This window comes from Grammomys surdaster, unplaced genomic scaffold, assembly GCF_004785775.1.
Source record: "Grammomys surdaster isolate TR1022 unplaced genomic scaffold, NIH_TR_1.0 126066, whole genome shotgun sequence".
Lineage (NCBI taxonomy): Eukaryota > Metazoa > Chordata > Mammalia > Rodentia > Muridae > Grammomys > Grammomys surdaster.
In genome coordinates, this window is record NW_021620876.1 from 2,985,399 (window position 1) to 3,008,551 (window position 23,153).

Sequence of the window (23,153 nt, forward strand, 5' to 3'; positions counted from 1 at the left end):
TCTGATTTCACTTTTCCTTTATGGCTGAATAAATTTCCACTATGTGACTGTAAAAAAAAAAAAAAAAGTTTCATGTTGTGACTTTGTATTATGCCCATGTTTCAAGGTTTAAACAGAGGAGCAGCATGACTAGTGCTTTTGATAGGTTAGCTTTTAATTTTTAAAGAATGTAGTATCATTAAATTGACTTGTCCATGCTGTGCACTGTCAATTAGCCACACAGTCCATATAGATTGAAACAAAGGGGAAGAAAAAAGGTTTATTTTGAATGTACAATTTTCTGTAGTTCACAATTGTGCTGTGGGCTAGCATTCATTGGTATCTCATGACAGTATTGTGGGGCCAGCAGGTGGGTTGTATACCTTGGTAAAAAGCAATCTGAAATGGATATAATCCAGGCCCCTTAATTAACCAGCATCTGCTGTCATTATGGAATTCACCTGTTTTAAAGAAACTTACTTAGCAGGTTCATAGCCACAATTTTAATTTAAATGTTTACTGGAATCAGAATAAAGCCTTTAACTATCTACATCTCTAGAATGAGCATGTGAAAAATACTAACACATGTTCTTATCTTCAAATATGTTGCTTCTTTCATCTGTCAAGAATGATCTTCTTTGTCACTCCTGTGTGACACTGACTAGTCATTCTGAACTGTCATTTGTTCTTATTTTGCTCATTGTACAATCTTCATCGTGAGATCAAATTGCAGCCATTCACTTCTAAGTATTCATTTTGAGAATGTTAGAATTGTGAGTACTGTCCTTTTTTCTTTATTATCAGAAAAGTATGTGACATCATTTTATCAGGACTGCAATAAATTTTCTAAAATATGAAATTATTAGAGGATATTTCAAGCTTTATAATTGCCTATTTAGCAAATCTATGGATTTTGAGTTTAATGAGTTAATTTTTAATAGCTTTCCCCTGTAGTAAAATAAAACAATCTCAATGCTAAGATCGTAATGTTTCTATCATGCATCAGATACTAGAACCCCTATCCTACACACAGACCCAAAGATCTACTAGCTTTTGCTTTCAGAGACCTTAAATCTGTTCTGAGAATTGGTACCTCAGTTAAAAAAAAAAAAAGAGTAAATAAACAACTTGACTATTTTCAAGGAACTAAAATAGGTGTTTTGCTAGCTCTATTAAGAACAAAGGTCAATACAACTAAAAGATACCATGAGACTCCTTCTGTAAGGCATATGCTTTGAGATGGACATTGAGGCTAGGCATGGAAATAATTGCTCATAGTGTCTACCTCTACATTCTCACATTCTCTCAATGGTCACATTTAAGCACCCTTCCTAACCTGACTAGCAACTATATTTGGTTACATACCTTAATTCATAAAATTACAAAAACTGGTCCATAGGAACATTGTTTCTCATGGGGTGGATGTCTCTCCTAAATAACTGAAATCAAGAATAAATCAGCATTACTGGAAGCTGTAAGTCTTTGGCATACTGACTAACCCTATGAAAGCAGTTCACTCACTCAAAAGGTGGCCCATGCGTTCTGTTGTGCTGTTTCATGAATGAGAGTTAACCTGTGGTTGCACTATGATATGTTTGGGGGTCTATTTATTTTGGCAATTAGTTTATCACCAGTAGTATAGATTAATGAGACACAGGAGATAAATGGCATTCTGGTAAAGGAAAGAGTATACATGAATGAGACAACACTATGGTGTTAAGCTGTGTAAAGCACTGATTACTTTAAGTTGTTTGTTTACAATATCTAGCATTAATTACTTGAATAGTATTCACTCACATTATATGGGAATAATGAAACTTGGACTCCTCAATCTTTAGCATGTTATATTTAGCTTTCTGATTTGTTGTTGCTGTCTGTGGTTTTACTTCAGGTTATTCAGTGTTATTACCTTTCATTAGAAATTGTTTTTTTTTTCTTCCAACCACTGCTGTTAGAAAATAAACTCTCAGATTCTACATTTGTGCATTGAGTTCTTTGTTCATTAACCACTATTTGGTTGAATTACCAAAATGACACTCCCATTTTCACATATCGTTCTGATTACCAGAGTTAAAATCCAGTTGAAACTCTGACTTTGTTAATCAGCCATGATTACTTATTGTAATACAATGACTACTAATCATAAATGTAAAATTGTAAAGTTCCACAAAAATGTCCTCTTAAGATATATTTCTTACTTTTCTTTTAGTAGATCTTAATGATAGAGTAAACTAAGAGATGACAAAAATAGAATTTGTCAGTAAAAGGTCAAAGAAAAATGTACCTCAAAAGATTTTCTGTGAACTCACAGAAATTTAAGTGATTTGGCTACTGATCTCTTCATTTGGAAGGATAATGAAAAGTCACTGCAAAACAAAAGACCTCATCTGAAATCTATAGGGGTTTCTAGGCTACCAGCCTCAAATTTCCATTCGTCCTTACTTTCTCCATAAGAGTACAGTAACTCCTGAAAGCCTGAATTGTGATCTTTGAAATGTATATATGCATTATAAATGTATTATGGATTTAAATAATGCAATACTGCCAGCATTCTAATTTCAATTATCCACGGTAGGAGACAATTTAACCTTTTAGATATAATTCCATCTCCTCCTGAATAATAGCAAGTCTGAGTCACCAAATACTTAAGCTAAAAGTCACAGACATAGCTGTAATGCAAATTTAGTAATTATTGTAATAGAGGCAGCACAGTGCAATGTGAAGATCCTGGGAAAGGCATATGGAGAATAACCTAGTAGATTGCATAACAGAAAAAGAAGAAAATCTGTGTAGGTCTAAAGTATAATGGAAACTAGTTTCTAATTAAGAACATCGATAAAGAGTTGATTATGGTAAAAAAAAAAATTAGGACTTCTATGCAGCATAAAAAATGAGGCTACATGTTTATAGAGAAATAAATCGAAGGGCTTGTACTTGATATCAATAGTTGCCATCTAGACCTTTTGCTGGCTAGTATATTCATCCCCCAGTAGTGTGAATGTCAGCCTCCCTCAATTCTTTCATAAAAATTTTTCAATATAAGTATTCCTTATTCAATGAGACCAATCTTGTTGAGAAATTCCTGGAGGATTAGTCTTCCCCTCTCAGGAAAAACCCATTTCCAATGACTGGTACAACTTAGAAAGTAAATCCTGACCCTTTCATATCTTATAAAAATATTATCATAAGCTGGTGACTATATTCTGATAGGAAATAAAAGCATTTGCATAGGTATGGGAACTGTCTATACAATAACGAGAAGCTATGGAAGAATAAAATGTTGAAAATCATCAGTATGGCAGTTGAGAAGCAGGTCATGAAATTCATGAAAAAAGACAAAACAAAGTGAACCTCATGATGAAGTTTGTGAGCAAATACACATAAGCTGTAGTCAGCATGTCTCCATGCCACCATGATGCATTTGACCAGTAGGTGAATCTAGACACCTATATCAGAGAGCTATACATTTGAATGGCCTAAGACATCAGAATACCAAAGGAGACCTAAATGAGAGATAAGATTGCCATGGAGCTAGATACCTCCCAGGAAAACGAGACCAGAAGATCTACATCGGTGGGAACAATCAAGAACAGCATCTTCTGTTCATCATTGGCCTTCAGAGTGGACTTTAAATTGTATCACATGTGCCTTCTGCAAGCACTGTATTTTCTACACATATAGTCATGAGCTAAAAGTCCTTTGAAGGAAGATAATTCTTTAAAGTGTAATAGCAACTTGAATGCACTGACAGAGTAGTGTCACTGCAAATCTCCTCCAGTGAATTCATATCCTAACCTATGCTTACACAGTTCTTAGCCAAAAATACAAACATATATTCTTACCTCCTTCTCTCTGATGCCCATTCTATTCAATGGAATCTCGAGCTTTCTCTGAAAGCATCATATCAGCATACTGCTGGCACAAGAAGTCAGTCTCATCTGTAGATTACTCAACCTCATCAACATATCCTGAAAGTGGAACTATATTCCTAAGGGGAGGTATTTTATTCATTAAACATCAATTTATATAATTTAACACTATCTGCTATCCCAGGATAACTTTTGTGTATATCATTAAGGAGGCTTTTATAATGGAAATAAGCCAGGTAAGGTATCTGAAAACTATGCTTCATATATTTCTCAATTCTCCATATCTCCATTCAGAGTGGTCAAGGTAAATTATTTGTATAGGATGTCTTTCTTCATGGCATCAAAAATAATGACAATATGAAATTTCTTAAAATTTGACTAATTTGCTAAAGTTAAAATGAAAGGTCTTCTAGCTTGCAAAACTAGACTATTTAGGATTTCTCTGTAGAAATATTGTTTGATCTCTCTTCCTGTGATGTTTGACTAAATTGCTGACAGCTTTGTTATTTATAATACAGGGACATTTGAAATTTGGACAAAGCAAACACCTTATTTACCTAAAAATGTCTCTAGATATATATGCATGTCAAAATATAATAAAACATTGAAGTAAATATCTCACATCATCTTCTTTAGCATCTTTGCAAAATTAAATACCTTTTAAACTTCAAATACATTGACTACAAGTGTATCACTTGACAAAGCCAACTTTATTAATAGCGTATATTCCAAATATATTTTAAAATTTCTAATTAATTTTCAATGTGTAGTTTGTGTGTGTGTGTGTGTGTGTCTGTGTGTCTGTGTCTGTGTCTGTGTCTGTGTGTGTGTGTACAAGTGTAGGTGGTTTTAGAAGCTAGAAATATCTGATCTTGGAGCAACAGACAGTTTGGAGCTGCCAAATGTAGGTGCTGTGAACTGAACTCTGATCCTCTGGATGAGTAATCTACTGTCTGGCTTTGTGTGTCAACTTAAAGCAAGAGACTTCAAAGATAATGAAGCCTCATTTGAGAAACTGTTTCCATGAAATCCAGCTGAAAGGCATTTTTTTCAATGATTGATCAGTGAGGGAGAACCTAGCCCATTTTGGGTGGGGCCTTCCTGTAGGAGGAGCTAAGGTGGGAGGAGTAAAGAGAGGAAGAGGAGGAGTAAGGAGAAGAGGAAGAGAAGGAAGAGGAGGAGCTAGGAGGGAGGAGGGAGAGCAGAGATGTAGGAGCTATGGAGAGCCATGCAGGTGTGGAAAGCAGGCCAACGTGGGGAGCCAATTTGTTGAAGTAATTATTTAAAATTCGGCCGGTGGTCAAGCTGACTATCTAAGCTGCAGCAGCTCTGCCTAGCTCAGCCGCCATGTTCCCTGTTCTGCAGCTAGAAATGCACAGCCAGAAACACCAGCCCTGCCACCCACGAGACGTCAGTGTGGGAGATGGCTGTGACATCCAAGTGGGCCCAGTAAGAAAATGAGAGTCTAATGCTTAAATTATCCAAAAGCTTATATATTTGATAATGATCAGTAACAATATGCCCATACAAAGAGAGTTGGTTCCCAATTAGCTAACCTAAATAAAAGTTGTTACCTGCGACTGCTCTCCATATCTGTGTGACTCTCCATCGATCCTACATCTCTGCTCTCCCTCCTCTCTCCTAGCTCCTCCTCTTCCTTCTCCTCCTCTTCTCCTTACTCCTCTCACCTTAGCACCTCCTACTCCTTCCCTGGGCTGGTGGTCCTAGGCTGTATGAGAAAGCTGGCTGAACATGCCAAATGAAGCAGAACAATAAGTAGCGTTCCTCCATGGTCTCTGCATCCACTCCTGCCTCCAGATTCCAATCTTGTTTGAGTTTCTGTCCTGACTTCCTCCAGTGACCATTCCTCCCAACTTGATTTTTGGTCATGGTGTTTCATCACAATAATAGACACCTTGACTAAAACAGGCGGTATAATTTCTTAAGCACTGAGCCATTTCTCCAGCCCAATTCTCAAAACAATTTTAGAAATTACATATGATTAATTTAGTTTACATTCTAGTTCACTACACATGTAATATGAATATTTGAAAGGTAAAGTTAATTGTTCATATTGGAAAGGGCAGAGAATGAGTTCAGGCCATTGCTTATATTGCTTATACTGTCACACTACTGATGCTAAGGACCTCTAGGTGTGGCAAATATAACATCAAACTAAAAATTAAGCCTAAGTATCACGTTCAGAAGATGTCATTTCCTCTGAGTACCATTATCTTTGGTTTCAAATATAAATTACAAAGAATTGGGCAAGTTCCATCTGTCACCAAATGTGTGAAACATGTATTTATGTAAATTTTAAAATGATCATCAGAAGTGCAAAGTATTCCAACAGAAGAGAGAATAGTGTAATCTTCAGTTCAATAGACTCATTACCCACCTTAGCAATTATCAACATTTAAAGACTCATATTTCAATGTAATGATTATGCTACACTTATTAACTACATTTGGAGTCTGGTATTAAAAGCAGGTTCTTGGCTGTAAACTATACGAATGAGATGGAATGTTTGGGCAGAAAAGGGTGTTATTTAAAAGAAACAAAGTCATCTATGAAAGGATATGTAAAAAATAAGCTGTGAAGAACGTCTGATGTTAGTGAAACTCCCCAAACTGCTTCTAAAAGGTGGACATAGTTTTCACCTCTGCCTCAACTCACACAAAGGAATTTTGACAGAATTTTATCCTTTAAGCTACTAGCTCTAGTGACATGATTGATGATATCTATATTATCTTGAAGCAGGTGTCTCCTCTTCTTGTTCTTGTATTGGAGGTATATAGTCTTAGTTAGGGTTTCTATTGCTGAGGAGAGGCACCATGACCATGGCAACTCTTATAATAGAAAATAATTGAGGAGGCTGCTGACACTTTCAGAGATTGAAACCATTATTTTCACAGCAAGAAGCATGGTGCATACAGGCAGCTGTAGTGCTGGAGAAGGAGCTGAGAGTTCTACACCTTCATCCACCAGCGGCAGAAGGAGGCTACTGACTTGTGCTTTGGAGACCTCAAAGCCCACTTCCACAGTTACATGCTTCCTCCAGCAAGGCCACACCTACTTGAACAAGGCAACAACTTCTAATAATGCCACTTCCTATGGGCCAAACATGATTCTATGAGGGACATTTTTATTCAAACAACCAAATGTACTAACTGTGGCTGGATACCTCATGCTACATAGTTTCTGAATTTTGACCTGTTGTGATTCAATTTAGAAGCCTTTGTCTGCTTATTAAATTATATTATTTGATAAGAGTTAACAAATACATTTATTTGTGGGTATAAGGATAAACATTTATAATACGGTTAGAAATTATACTGGTTTAGGAAAATGATAGGTTATTTTCTCTTCTAGGATCTGTAATCTCTCCAGCTATGAAGTTGACTATATTTACAGTTCCAGACATAAATTCTGCCTAGTGAATGAACCTTGAGTCAGATTAGAAAACTGTTCCTTCTAGACATGACAGGATCATAACACTATGCTTACATAAATTATACCTGAAAAATAGCGACAAAGCTGCACGTCTAGATGAAGAATTAAAGCAGCTTATGGCTACCAACAGAGAGAGAGAGAGAGAGAGAGAGAGAGAGAGAGAGAGAGAGAGAGAGACCAATCCCTTGATCAACCTGAAACATAAGTATATATAAGCAACACTAAATAGACTCAGCAAAGTACACACACACACACACACACACACACACGCACGCACGCGCACGTGCACACACACATTCTGGTGTTTTGAAAGAAAATGGACCCTATAAACTCACAGAGAGTTCTATTATGAGGAAGTGTGGTCTTCTTGGAGTAGGTGTGGTTGGGTTGGAGGAAGTGTGTCACTGAGGGCAATCTTTGAGGTTTTAAACCCTCAAGCTAGGCACAATGCGTTTCAGTCCCTTTCTGCTGCCTTCAGATCAGGATGTAGACCTTTCAGCTACTTCATGATGAAAATGAACTGAACCTCTAAACTGTAAGACAGTCCCAATTACATGTTTTTCTTCCTAAATGTTGCTATGGTAATGGTGTTGCAGATTTTCACGTCCCTCTAGTCATGTCTTATGCCCTTCCGCACAACTGAGCCTTAACCTCCATTCCTCTCACCACATCCACTCACACCTAGTTTCCTCCCTGAACTTTGGGCTTTTAAACAGTGCTGATGCTATGATCGACTATGGGAACTTGTGACATTTGACTAAATGCATTTTGCATTATGATAATGGCTGCATGCCTATGTGGGACAGTGAGTAGAATGTGGTGGTCTGAATAGGAATGGCAACCATAGACTTATGTATTTGAATGATTTGTCCTTAGAGCACTATTAGGAGGTGTTGCCTTGTTGGAGTAGGTGTGTTCTTTTTCAGGGAAGTGTGTCACTAGGAAAACCTTTGAGGTTTCAGATGTTCAAGCTACACCTGTGTGTCTCAGTTTTTTCTTGTTGTGTTCTGTTTGTAATGTCAAACTTTCTGCTACCTGTCTAGTAACATATATTCTTGTTTGCTGTCATGTTTTCCACCATGATGATAATAGACTAAACCAGGGAACTGTAAGCCAGTTCCAAATTAATGTTTTTCTTTATAAGAGATGTTGTGATCATAATGACTCCCACCTTTACAGCAATAGAAATCCTAACTATATATTAAGCCATAATGTATATAGAAAATAGAAAAAAGACACAAATACCAAAAAGTTAGGAGGGAACAGAGGGTAGGAGGAAGAAACAGATGGGTAGAAATAATGATGTGCATACAGTATACACATATATGAAATTCTAAAATATATCTAAAAAGTAACATCTAATGTACATGCTTAAGCACAATGACAAACTAGGGTAGAGAAGCAGGCAGCTTGCTTTTCTGGTGAGAGGTGCTTTAAGAATCACAAAATAGGACATCCACAAAAACAAAGACAATGAATATGCATAATCAAAGCTGACAAATAACCAACAGACCTGGGCTAAGTATTTTACATGCATTCTTGTTCAAATTCGCCTGTGAGTTGGTTTCTATAATTATCTTCACTTCTGAGGTAGAGTAATTGAAGTCAATTAATTTTCTCAAGGTTATACAGCCAATAAATAATGAAACTTGGATCCTAATAAAGATTTCTCTGATCCAAAATTGATGTGTTATCCAGCACTTATTATTTTTGAACTTTAAGAGCATTTATAAAAACCTACCCACAGAAAATCAAACTTATCATTTCATAATAAGGCTCCAAAGTTAAGAACATTATTAAAGTGATTTGTTCTAAGCCATATAACCAGAACTCTAGACAACCTTCAATGTATGAGACAATCTGAAAGAATTTTGATATATATGATGGTGTTTGTAAGGATGCACACTGCCAATCGATCCTGGTGATGTATGGAATTGGATATGTTGAATTCAATATACATCCTAAACATTAGGTGTTTTTAAATAGAGAATGTTCAAAAACTATACATGACACAGATATGATATATATCTAAAGAACTCACCCATATGTACAGAGAGAGTAAAAGAGAACGAATTTAGAAAAACAAAAAAGGAATATTGGGGAAGCTTAAGCCAGAGATTAATAACAGACAAAACAGGCAACATCTTCCTGGATAGAATACCTTGATTTGTTGTTCCATTTGCTTGAAGACTATCTCAGACATTCTGTCTGTAAGGCACAATTCAATGAAGAATCAATACAATTTAATGATGCTCATATCCTTGAAATGATGTAGGGGTGCCCATACTCTGGTAGTTACACACCTCTTAATATCCCAGTGTTCTTGGCCACTTATATTGACCCAGGTGGAAAGGCTTATAGTGAAGACTTATGAAAATGGGGGAGGGGGATGGCAAATTATAGGGAAATATTTTTTAACTCAAAACTACTTCTCCCTCTCTTTCTTTCTTTCTTTCTTTCTTTCTTTCTTTCTTTCTTTCTTTCTTTCTCTCTCTCTCTCTCTCTCTCTCTCTCTCTCTCTATATATATATATATATATATATATATATATATATATATATATATACTTACACACAAAAACACATACACATACAAGTATAGTTTGTGTTCCAGGAGGATAAATAATTGAATGAAATGAAAAAGGCAAAATTATTTTTTAATGAGTACTTTCATACTTACTTACATGTGTATTAGGTATTCATATATTACATTTCTTCAGTCCTTTGAAAACTTCCCTAGGAAAGAAGTATTTTTATAAATAGAATGGTAGGTAGAAATACAATAAACCCTCCGGGAAAATGACTCCATTATGCCATCATATGATATGTTGATACTTAAAATGGAACACTTATATATGAAATATCCATCTTCTACACATTCCTCTCTTAATATTTTACAGTGTAGTAATTTGAAAATTAGGTGTAAATATATGTTTGTTTGTTTTGTTTTGTTGGTTTTGTTTTCCAGCGAGGTGGCATACTTTTGTCAAAAGTCACAAAGGTGGTAGTTTGTGTTCTGTTGTGATGCTCTCTACTGGGGTGTTAATCTTAGTTGTGTGAGATTATTTGGTTCAAGAAATTTATTGACTTACTACTTACTTTCATATAAATATTTAAACAAATGACCAATGCTAATACTTTCACGTAGGAGATGCTATCATAAATTTTGACTCTCTGTGTCTCTGTCTGTTTATATCTGTCTGTCTGTCTGTTTCTATCTCTCTTTCTCAGAGTGGGTCTCTGTATTTGCTCCCATCTGCTGCAAGAGTAAACTTCTCTTATGATGGCTGAATAAGGCACTGATCTATGAGAATAGCAAAATAGCATTTGTAATCATTTTATCAGCAGGTTTTTTTAGACCTATAGTATTTGGTTTTATTCTAGGTCTCTGATCTATCTATTCTCTGGCCCTTGGTCACTGAACAAGTGTCAAGTATGAGTTCTATCTTGTAGAATTAGCCTTAAGTCAAATCAGACATTAGTTGATTACTGTCACAAGCTTTGTGCCTACATTGCCCTAGTATATTTTGCAGGCAGGACAGCATTATAGATCAAAGTTTCTGTGGCTGTGTTGATGTTTACAGTTCTCTTATGGTAGCCTGCAGAATACCTTCCTATACCATAGACACTAGAACATATGGGTGAAGATTCTAGGTGGGGAAAAGGTCACCTTCTCCATGTTCAGTGCGTTGTGGAGTCATTGTTTTTAACAATGGTGTCATGTTCTCAGTCTCTAGAGAGCAACCTACTGTCTTGGAAACAGCATGAGGAGTTCCATGGGGCCCCTTTGGCCACATCTAAACTGTATGTAACCCAGTCCAGGTACTAAAAGCTTCATTTGGTAACAAGAGATGGAGAGTTGGGACCATATCTTCCCCATTATTGGAGTCTTTATTAGGATTGTCTTCATATATTTTAGGAGGTTTGACTGCACTAGGTTTCCACAGAACACCTCAAATATCCCTCAATTCTAGCTGTCTCTTCCTTTATTCTCTCACATTCCCCACATAATCCTCTCATTCCAGTCCTCCCTGCCCTCAGTCTACCCATAAAATCTATACTATTTTCCCTCCCAGGGAGATCCATATGTTCCTTTCTTCATCCCTAACCTCTCCAGGTCTACAGATTCTACAGATTGTACCCTTGTTATCATTACTTGATGTGCATTCAATATATATATATATATATATATATATATATATATATAATGTATATATGTATATACGTATATACGTATATACGTATATACATATATGATATATATACATATACACACAATATACATGTATATATACCATATATACTGTAATTATCTTTCTGAGTCTAGGTTACTTTACTCAGAATAATTTTTGTCTAGTTGAGTCCATATGCCTGAAAAGTTCATGATGTCAGTTTTTAAAGAGCTGAGTCATATTCCATTGAGTAAATTTAGTATATTTTTCTATTCATTGTTGAGGAACATCTAGGTTGTTTTAAGTTCCTGGCTACTGGGAATAGAGTAGCAATGAACATGGTTGAGTAAATGTCCTTGTGGCAGGGTGAAGCATCCTTTATATATATACTAAGAATGTTATAGTTGGATGTTGGAATAAATCAATTCTTACCTTTCTGAGGCATAACCACACTGATTTCCACAGAGCCGGTCTGCACTCTCACCAGCAATGGATGAGTGTTCCCCTTATTCCAAATCCTTGCTAGAATGAGCTGTCACTAGTGCTGTTAAAGTAGTTTTATTTGCGCTTCCTTGATGGATCAGTGTGGTGAACATTTCTGTATGTGTTTCTCAGTCCTTTGAGTTTTTTTCTATTGAGAAATCTCTTTAGATCTGTGCCCCATTTGAATTAGATCATTTGGTTTAAATCGGGGAAATAATACCTTTTCCAATAACTTCAAATAATATAAATTATATTGGGGTAATTCTAACCAAGCAAGTGAAAGACTTGTGTGATTTAAAACTTCAATTCTTTAAAGAAATAAATTAAGGAAGATATAACATGTTGAAAAGATCTCCCATAGTCATGGATAGGGAGAATTAACAGAGTAAAAATGACTATCCTACCTAAAGCAATCAGGCTCAATGCAATCCCCATCAAAATCCCAACACAATTCTCACAGGTCTTGAAGGGATAATTCTCAACTTACTTGGAAAAAACCAAACCAAACCAAACCAAACCAAACCAAACCAAACCAAACCAAATCGGATAGCTAAAACAATTCTGAACTAAAAGAACCCCTGGAGGTATCACCATTACCTATTCCATGGTGTGCTACAGATCTATAGTAATAAAACCCTCATGATATTGCCTTAAAGCCAGACATATTGATCAATGGAATGGAATTGAAGAACTAGATAAAAATTTGCACACCTATGGATACTTATTTTTTTATTAAAAAAGAAAAAAAGTGGAAATAAACACTAGAAAAAACATCTTCAATAAACGGTACTTGTCAAACTGGATGTCTGCAAGTAGGAGAAAAGTATGCAAGGAGACCAATAATTTTTACTCTGCACTAAACTGTTTCTCCGGGTATTACTCTCTGAGCAATTCTTAGGCCTGTTGCTTCTGGCAGGACTTTCTTTTTTTATTGGATATTTTCTATATTTACATTACATTTTTCTTCAAGATATATTTATTTTATGTATGTAAGTACACAGTTGCTCTCTTCAGACACACCACAAGAGGACATTAGATTCCATTACAGATGGTTGTGAGCCACCATGTGGTTGCTGGGAATTGAACTCAGGAAGTCTGGAAGAACAGAGTGCTTAACCGCTGAGCCATCTCTCCAGCCTGTATTTATATTTCAAATGTTATTCCCTTTCAAAGTCCCCCAAACCCCCATCCCATCCCCTTTCCCCTTCCTTCTGTGAGGGTGTTCCCTCACCTAGCCACCCACTCCTGCCTCCCTGCCCTGGCATTCCCCTACACTGGGGCATTGAGCCTTCACAGGACCAAGGGCCTCTTTTATTGATGTCCAGCAAGGCCATCCTCTGCTACATATGAGGCTGCAGCCATGGGTTCCTCCATGTGTACACTCTGCGGGGGGGGGGGTTCTGTTTGGTTGCAAACCCCTTCAGCTCCTTAAGTCTTTTCTCTAACTCCTCCATTAAGGACCCTGTGCTCAGTCTGATAGTTGGCTGTGAGCATCTGCCTCTGTATTTGTCAGGCTCTGGAAGTGCCTCTCAGGAGGCAGCTATATTAGGCTCCTGTCAGCATGCCCTTCTTGGTGTCCATAACAGTGTCTGGGTTTGGTGACCTTATATGGGATGGATCCTCAGGTGGAGCACTCTCTGGATGGCCTTTCCTTCAGTCTCTGCTCCACACTCTTTCTCTATATTTCTTCCCATGAGTATTTTGTTCCCCCTTCTAAGGACTGAAGCATCCACACTTTGGTCTTCCTTCTTCTTGAGGTTCATGTGGTCTATGAATTTTTATCTTGGGTATTCTGTGCTTTGGGGCTAATATCCACTTGTCAATGACAGACATACTGTGGTCTGCGTCTGCACAAGCAAAATTCACTTTTAGCAACAGCTTCTCATTCCATGCCCCTGCTGTCCTACAGTTAGCATTTTAAGCGCACTGCTGCTGTCAATGACTTTAAGGAAAAATCTTTTTTTCTACTCTTTGGCTTTCATGTTTGTGAGTCCTACAGATATTACTGCTTTCAGTGACAAAGCCAACAAATTTCATGACATAAACTATGAAGTAGTTGCAATTTCAGTGGATTCCCACTTCAGTCATCTTGCCTGAATCAATACACCAATTGATAAATGGAAGTAACTTGAAGGCCCAGATAAAATTTTGCACATCTATGGATACCTAACTTTCTATTTTTTTAAAAAAAAAGGTGGAAATAAACACCATAAGAAAGATAACTTCTTCAACAAATGATACTTGCCAAAGAAAAATGGTGCATTGGGCCAATTGAACATCATACTGTTGTGGGATTTTACTAAGCAAAGAACCCAAGACTGTGGAGTGCTGTTGGGAGGTGTTGGCATTGTACTCAGAGACCTCTTCATTATTGACCTTAATGGTGTCATTAAGCACCTGAGTGTCAGTGACCTCATATGTGCTGTGGTGTGGAGAAATACTACTTTTAGTGCAGGTGTTTGTGGAGACTCTTGGAGAAATCTGCCCAGCCAACTGGACATCAGAGACCCCTACAATCAAGCCAAGTCCAACAGCTTCCAAAGAATACATCAAGAAGGCCCATAAGTAGGCCATCCCATGTTTGCTTTTCCTGCAAAATTTCTCATACCAGAAAAGAGCTTCATCTGGAATCCTTCCAATTCCTTGACAATTATTTATAGAATGGCAAAATCGTATCATGCTTGTATTTTTAAATACTGTTCTACAGGCTTTGTAATTTTAAGATGGGCTTTGACTCTCTAAAAGTGGCTACCTGCTTCTAAATGTAACTATCCTTATTAGGGACTTCTCAAAGGCTGACCAGTTAGTTCTCCAGGAGTGCTTGGTACCCAGGTTCTAGGATCATGTTCTCAGAGGGAGAGCATTCTTCCAGTTAGCCTACCCTGAACCTTGGTCTACAATGAAGCAGCACACAGTACCAACACTTAATGAAAGCTTCTGATCAATGTCCTGACATTTCAACTTGAATTTCTGTATATTAAACTGAAATTTCCTATTATTTTTCATATGTATTCATATTGTACTCACAGCGCCCATGTGTGTTCTAAGGTATTGATGAAGTATAATCATGAAGAACTGTTTCTATTCCAGAAGTTGCATTTTTAAAACACCATAATCGCTTTCTTTCTTCAAGTGCTGGATGTAGAGTATAAAATAAACATTAAAATATTTGCATTTTTGAATCAAAAAACCAAATTCACTAAAACAAATTCTGTATCTGTCTATCCATCTATGTGTCTATCATCTGTCTGTTTTTTTTTCAGTGGATTCTCTCTTGTTTTACCTAGGAATTAGAATGACTAAATAGACAGGCATTCTTATTAATGTCATTTTTTATTAATATATTGATTTTCCAGATCAAGTAGATAAACTTGCTAGCAGGAATATTGATTATGTTAATTCAATTTTTACATCTCATTTAATAGTTCTTTCTAAACTATGTATTATCATAGCAGTGATAGTGGCTATATTAATCTTGTCACTGTCCCAAATGCAATGCTTCAAGTCTGTGCACTACGGTGTTTTGAATTTTTATAATAATTTTCAGGTGTTGAAAAAACTCATCTATATGTACATGAAGTGTAGTTTTAATATTTAGGGTATTAATTCTAAATTTTATCTAATATTCTAACAGGAATATACTGAAATGTAGTCAGCATAACTTATGTAAATAAATTTTCCAGTTGAACAGTATTTTTAGTTCTTAAATATAATTTTCTAGAAAAGTAGTTTAAAGGTAGTTTTAGATTAATTTTCTAGCAGTTGCTTAAAAGGAAATATTTTATTACATGTCACATTAGATTTACACATTTTCAGGACTTTTGTGAATGAGGAGGACTTCTGGTGTTTATTTCAATTTATCAAAGTAAATTTTCGTAGACTACTATAGCACAGTGGTTCTCACTCTTTCTAATGGCTTTAATACAGTTCTTCACATAGAAGTGATTTACAACCATTACATTATTTTCATTGCTACTTCATAACTGGAATTTTCTACTACTATGAATGATGATGTGCAGAATATCTATATGATGACTCTGTCAAAAGGTCATTTGATCCCTAAAGGGGTCATGAAGCACAGGTTGAGAACCATTGCTATAGCACATTGGGTAAGGTCTAAGTAACATATACCACATGTCTCTTCCTTAATTCATATCAATTAATGTCAAACCACATGACAGCCTGTGAAGAGTTTTGCTTTAGGGAGTAAGGTCACTTTTAAAGTAGATTCCCACCTTGTTTTATAACTGTAATCATTTCTACTTTACCCATTGTTCTCATTACTCTTTCAGCATTTTCCACTCTTCTTATAGAACACTTCACCTTTAGCAATACGATTTATTTTCCAATTATTTGCTTTGCTAGACTTATGGAAATATCTCATCTTTATTGGTATTTCATCTTTCTTCTGATGTTATCTAGTTTGTATGTTCTCTCATTCAGTTTTTATCAATGAATTAAAGTCACATTGTTTTAATTTCTGTATATTTTTAAAACAGACCTAATTACTGGGTACTACAACATTAGGATAATTTTTGTAGTTTCTTTACAACATGTACATTGATTTTGATAATATGTATGTTATATTTTTTAATTATCTATTATCACAAGGCAATTATTTGATTATTGATGCCTCTACATTATTCTATGATTTAAATCTTTGTCTATTTTTCAGTAGATTAATTTCTATGTATTTATGCTTTATTGTAAAATAGCATTATATTTCACTGACTTCAAATTTATTTTCTGAAATTCTGAATAGTATCACTTATTGGTTTCTATAAAATTCATATAGATTATCATATTATCATAGTGTAATAAGTTAGCAGTAATTGGCTTATTTTAAAACTCTCAAAAAGTTATCACTAAGATTACTGAATTTCTTCCTCTAGTCTTGAAAAATTAATCAGAGTTGCTGTTTGAGCTATGGTTCCAGGCTTTCCACTATCAGAGGGTAGTAAGGATGTACTTGAGTTATTTGACATGTTTAGGAAGATCCAGAGCTCTGACTTTGGTCTCCTTAAAGCTTATTAAATGTCCGTTTTTCAGTATTTTGCTCATTTTCCTGTAAATTGTCTGGTTATGGGATAATGTATTATATGTTATCACATAATTCCACTGAATACACGATAAGATTTCATTTTTCCAACCCTTTTATTTATTAATTTGTGTTTTCCATCTTATTTGTTAACATTTTAAAGGAGTAATATTAGTAATCTTTTTAGGTAAATCAGCTCTTTGTTGATTTGTTTTATGTGAGACAGATAAAAGGAAAACTACTTCCAGTTATGACAGCTATTACTTGTCTCTCTGAGTTCTGGCCTTATTATTTAGAGTTTTTAAAACAGAAGTGTAGAAAACCCAATTCAGCTGATCTTTTTTTCAACACTTACAAATCATTGAGATTATAATATTGTTACATCCTCTAATGCTTCCCGTTCCTCCCTTCAAACCTGCTCATATATCATCCCTCCTCTTGTTCAAATTCATGGCCTTTTTGTATTAACTGACATTACATGCATATCTCTTTTTCCTAATTATAAGCTACTCAATCTGTATGGTGATACTTGTATGAATGTTCCAGGGCTCCCCCTGTGCTGACTTCAGTGTGTCTCTTGTCCCTGTTCAGCTCGGTTTTAGGCAGTCGTGTTGCTGACGCTCTTGGGTGTAGCATCTGAAATTACTAGAAATAGCAATCTCACAGCAAGCTTTCTGATCCTCTGGCACTTATACACTTTCCAAGTCTTCTCTTCTATAATGTTCCTTGAGCCTTGGATGCAGGGGTTGTTTCGTAGATGCGTCCAGAACTCAACTCTCCATTTGTATTGCCTGTGGTTTTCTGTAGTGATCTCCATCTGCTAAGGTGTTTCAACTACTCCTTTTAAAACATATTCAACTTAAAAGTGTAAATATGGTAGTATAGTTGGGGATATGGTGACAAAATTGGCCTGTAATATCTCACTCGTGGGGAGGCTCAATATGTGTGCTATTGTTAACTGTAGCATTCAAAAACCTCAGTGATACTAATAATAAAAACTCAAAGAATAAAATATAAGACAATTCTTTCCCAATTTCTCCATCAGATTATAATGTTAGTAAGAAAAAGTATTCAATAAATAACTTTATTTAGATTACTGAAAGCAAAGTGAGTATATGAAGAATTTTAAGCTTTTAAGTAAGTAGCTTCATTCTTAACTGAATCCCACTTTTATGTTTATTTAGATTTTTTTTTTTTCGTTTTTTTCTCTCTTCTTTAACTGACACATTCATGAGAACCATATTGAATTAGTTCCTGGTAGTGGCTGATGTATATTTTGATTTTTTATCGTAGTGTAGCTTCATCATGTCAGAGACTGTGGGTTGAACAATTTTAATGTTTCAATAAATTCTTTGAACAGCAGTGTGGCCAATTTGGGAAAATGTTCTATACTCAAAAGAAAGGAATGTGCCTTCTGGCATTCATTCTGTTGCAATTTTTGCGTATCTGCTTAGGTCAGATTGTGAACTGTGCTATTTTGATCTCACAGATAGTCTTTTAACTGCCTATGTGTTTTGACAGTTTCTGAAACTAGCATGTTGACTTTCCATGTACAATTGTGATTTATCCTAGTCCTTGGCTTTTGTTTGCTGTGTATGATGACTGCATTTGTGACTAATCACTTAGAACATAATGAGATATGTTCCTTTGTGATCTCTGTCTTACTGTAATTTTTCTTTGTCTTTCATCTGGAAGCAAACTTTCTTTAGCAATATAGCTGTATTAGCTTCCATTTTTTTAAGTTAACTCTGATCATTTCTTTGGTTTTCTCAACTGCATGTTGTATTTACAATGAATTTGTTTTAGGTGACATATTATTTTTATACCAAACTAAATTATATAATCTTGGATGGAGCATTAGATTTATGTACTGTTAGAGTAAGTGCTTATAGATTGTATGTATTTCTGACCATCAGACCATCATATATGGCTCAGCCTACCATGGTTTACGTCCCCTTCAATGTCTTACTATTATATTTGAATCACTTACTAAAATTATTGTCTTAGAATACTTTAGTTTCATGTGTATGTGTGGCCTTGGTTAAAGCATTTTTCTAGGTACCCTAAATATTACAATTTCATTAACTTTACAATGGAGACCATTAAAATCTACAACCAATCAAAATTCAGATTTGTGAAGCACAGTTCCGACTGCTACACTCTCAGTACTAATTTATTTTTAAAGAATTGTGCAATTAGATTGCCTCAGGAGAATTTAGAAAAACTTTCATTTTTCAGTCTGTGTGTCATATCTTTATGTGTACATATATGTATATGCAAAAGTTTATATATATATCCATATATATATATATGGATATATGTTGATGTGTATATGCATGTGTGCTTGCATCTGTATATGCACATGTGTGCCCTGTGTACATTAAGGATCTATGTCAAGTAAAGTGTCTTCTTCAGTCATTGTCTGCCTTATTTTTTCTTTTAAGATTTATTTATTTTATTTTATGTGTATCAGTATTTTGCCTGCATGCACTGATATGTGCACCATATGCATGCCTAGTATAACGGAACTGGTGTTACACACAGTTTTGAGCTACCCTGTTGCTGCTGGGCATTGAACCTAGGTTCTCCAGAGGAGCAGCCAGTGTCAACCACTGAGCCATATACCAGCCCTTTACTTCATTTTTTTAAGACAGAATCGTTCACTGAACCTAGAACTCTTTGATTCAAATAGGTTGAGTGGCTTACGAGTCCCAAGGATCTACCTGACTCTGTGCTCAGGATGCTGGAATTAAAGGTAATTATCCCCTTTTCTTTATTTAAACCATATTAGGCTCATTGAAAAGAATGCTAGTTTGTGAATAAAGGTTTTTTTCTCACTGTATTTCCCTTTCTTTCAAAGCTCATCTCTTTTTCTGATATTGAGAGAAGGGTAGTATCTATTATGATGTTACCTTTTTTAACTGTAGATTGCATATGTAGTTATGAGTAGGACCGCGAGATTTATTTTTTGAAAGCTAAACAACACTGTTCAAATATTTTCTGGTTTTATTTACTAGATGAAAAAATTTCTGATATAATCAGTGCTCAACTTAACTTCCAATGCTGTTCTGGGTGCAGAACATTGATTCACAGTTTAGCTACTGCATTTGAGACTGAAATGTATTATCAACTTAATCAGTATGCACATTCTGCACCACAAATGTACAAGTGCAGTATATGTACTGCACAATTAATGATTATTAATTGCTAAAACAGTACCAGACATATCTTCATATTCCACCCCAAAAAATGCTCTCTATTTTGAAAGAGTTTTTTTTTTCTTCTTTATTTCTTATATGGATTCTGCCCTTAAGCTCAACTAAAGTGCTCTGTGGCAAGCTGCTGTTGTCAGGTCATCTCTTCCCTCTGTTAGCCTATTCTGGCTATCACTCTTATACTTCCTTTCTTATACCTCACTTTCAATTTAAATAAATGTTTGTTAGTTAAATTTTTTTCTTCAGAATCATCATTGAAAAACATATTTTATTTCTTTACTTCTTTCCCTCTTATCTTTTTTCTCCTTCCCCTTCTCCCCAAATCCCTTTCCCTTCTTATTTTCATAAGGGGGCTGGTCATTGAAGGCAAGGATCCATAGAAGACATGGATGCATACAGGGGTTGGTCATTGAAGACAAGAGTCCATAGAAGACATGGATGCATACAGTGGTGCTGTTTTGACAACGTTTGGAATTAGATACAAATAGTGTAGGAGATGTCTACCAAGTGTGAAGTTAGAAGACTGGTCAGTTAAATGAATAAGGATGGAATTTATAAACTCATGAGGGGCATTGGCTATGTTTCCCTCTAAAATGTAAAGTCTTTGGTAAGAACTTTTAGTAAGTTACATATAAGTAGTTAAAAAGAAGTATCTTCTATGTTTTAGGCCAGTCCTATGAGAGAATCTCAAAATAAAGCACTGAAATAGCCATAAGCTGCTCTAACACACGATTTTAGTTTCTAGACAACTTCTCAGTGATGGAAACCAATGTTTCTTTGAGAAAGAGCCAATTCCAGATCTTTGAAAGGAAAGTACAAGATGACCTCGAGAAAGTTTTCAAGGAATGTGAAGATCATCGTGTTCTAAGACTATATGTGGAGAGCACACTTCTGACAAACTTAAAGGTTTATGACAGTTTGGGAAAATTTCTCATGGATCTGGAGGTCACTGTGTTCTGATGGGTGATTATTGTCTTAGATGCTCAAGCAATTATTAAAAAACAAGGCTAGTACTTGAATCATTTATAGATGACCACTTCATGCTGGCTATTGAAGAGAACTTCAGTTTGAGATCTGCTTGAGATTATTACTGAGAATTTCTTAAATTTTGAATTGAAGTACTCAAATAACAAGCCTTTCAAGAATACAAGGCATAGACAGAGAGGTTTCTTAAGAAACAGCATGAAAGTAATGTAGCTTTCACTGCTGCATTTCATTTGTGACTAAAGATAAAACAAATGTCATTGATGAACGAGATTACACAGCTATGTCTATGTGTATATACAGATATGTACATTGTATATGTAGACATATACATTGTATATGTCTACCAGGAAGGGTGGGCTAGACACTACAGATTGTTCTCAGAGCCTATGATTACTTGCCCCCACAGGCACAGGAGAGGTAGCAGAAGGATTGCATGAGCCAGAGTATCAGAAAATTTGCTGTGAGATATATTTTTCAGTTAGATCCATAAAGTCTCATCAACATGAATAAACATGAGCAGAGCAAGGATAACATCAATAGCCATTCTAAAGTGGATAGAGAAAACCCCTCAAGCCTTTACCATACAAAAGAACCTCAGGCAACTAAAGAATGCTGAGACTGAGAGAACTAGTCTTACTCAGAAAAACACAACAATTAGCTATAATAACATATATTCAGTCCCTGAAAAATGCATGCAAGTAACATTACACTGAGCAGGTTATATTTAGGAACATAAACACACACATGCATGCATACACACACACACACACATTTATATCTATCTTCCCTCTCTCTCTCTCTCTCTCTCTCTCTCTCTCTCTCTCTCTCTCTCTCTCTCTCTCCACACACACACACACACACACACACACACACACACACACATATATATTAGCAATAAAAAGGCCATGAATCTCAAGTAGAACATGAAGTTGTACTTGGAAGGGATTGGTGAGAAGGAGGAAAGGAAGGGGGACAAATATTGTAAGTATATCATAATCTGAAAAAAATATATGTAAAAAAGTATATATCTAGTCCATCCGTCTATTAAATCCAATACAAAATGATATCAGGCTTAGAGACTTAAGGTTGATATGAAGAAGCAGAAAAACCCTGTGATTATAGCTCCATGGTGACATTTCCTAAAGTAATGTTCTTCAGCACTAAAAAAATTAGTTCAAGAAAGATGTGAAATGAATTTGCTGAATGACCTAGTGTTATAATTCCTTAGGCACATACTGTAAGGGGAATGGTAAAGCATTGTGAGTTAACTATAAAGTAGTTAGGAACCCCTAAGAAAAAAATCATGCAATTATATACACTGCAAACATAAAAAAATTAGAAGATAGATCAGTGGACAAGTAAAACTTTTAAATAAGACTTTATTGTGAGTATTTTAATATATGCAGGTCACATAGTATCTGTCATAGCCTTTTTCTTTCCAATCTGTTCTTTTTATGAAACTTTAGAAACATGAATGGCATTCTGGGTTTGTACCTTATTTAAAATATGCCATGAACCAGACTTGATATTTAGGTCATAGGCTTCCCCTTTGTGCTACATTAATAATAATTATATACCAGAAATTTGAAATATATATAGCAACTTTAATACCGTGCACATTAAAATAGCAATTTCAGAGTGTTCATGAGCACATTTTAGCTTTCATATTCTTTGTTCTATATAAGACATGTAATTTTAAATATATATATGTATATATATGTATACACACATATGAAAAGAGAGAAATGGAAAATATATTAAGCTATGAGTCTCAACTCAAATTATGGTTTACAGCAATTCTAAAATTTATATATAACAATTGCACAAAAAATTGTTTCTTCTGTTTGTCATTGTTGTTGTTGTTTTATAGTGAAAAGAAAAGACAAATGTGAGGGTAATACATTCTAATATCAAGCACAACCATAACATTTCCTGGGATGCATTTCTCCAGTGCATAT

At 35.4% G+C, this 23,153-nt stretch overlaps 1 pseudogene; it reads left to right on the forward strand.

The window, feature by feature from the left end:
- Nucleotides 1–14,524, forward strand: part of LOC114610970 — a 15,817-nt pseudogene extending 1,293 nt beyond the window's left edge.
- Nucleotides 14,525–23,153: the final 8,629 nt, after the last annotated feature.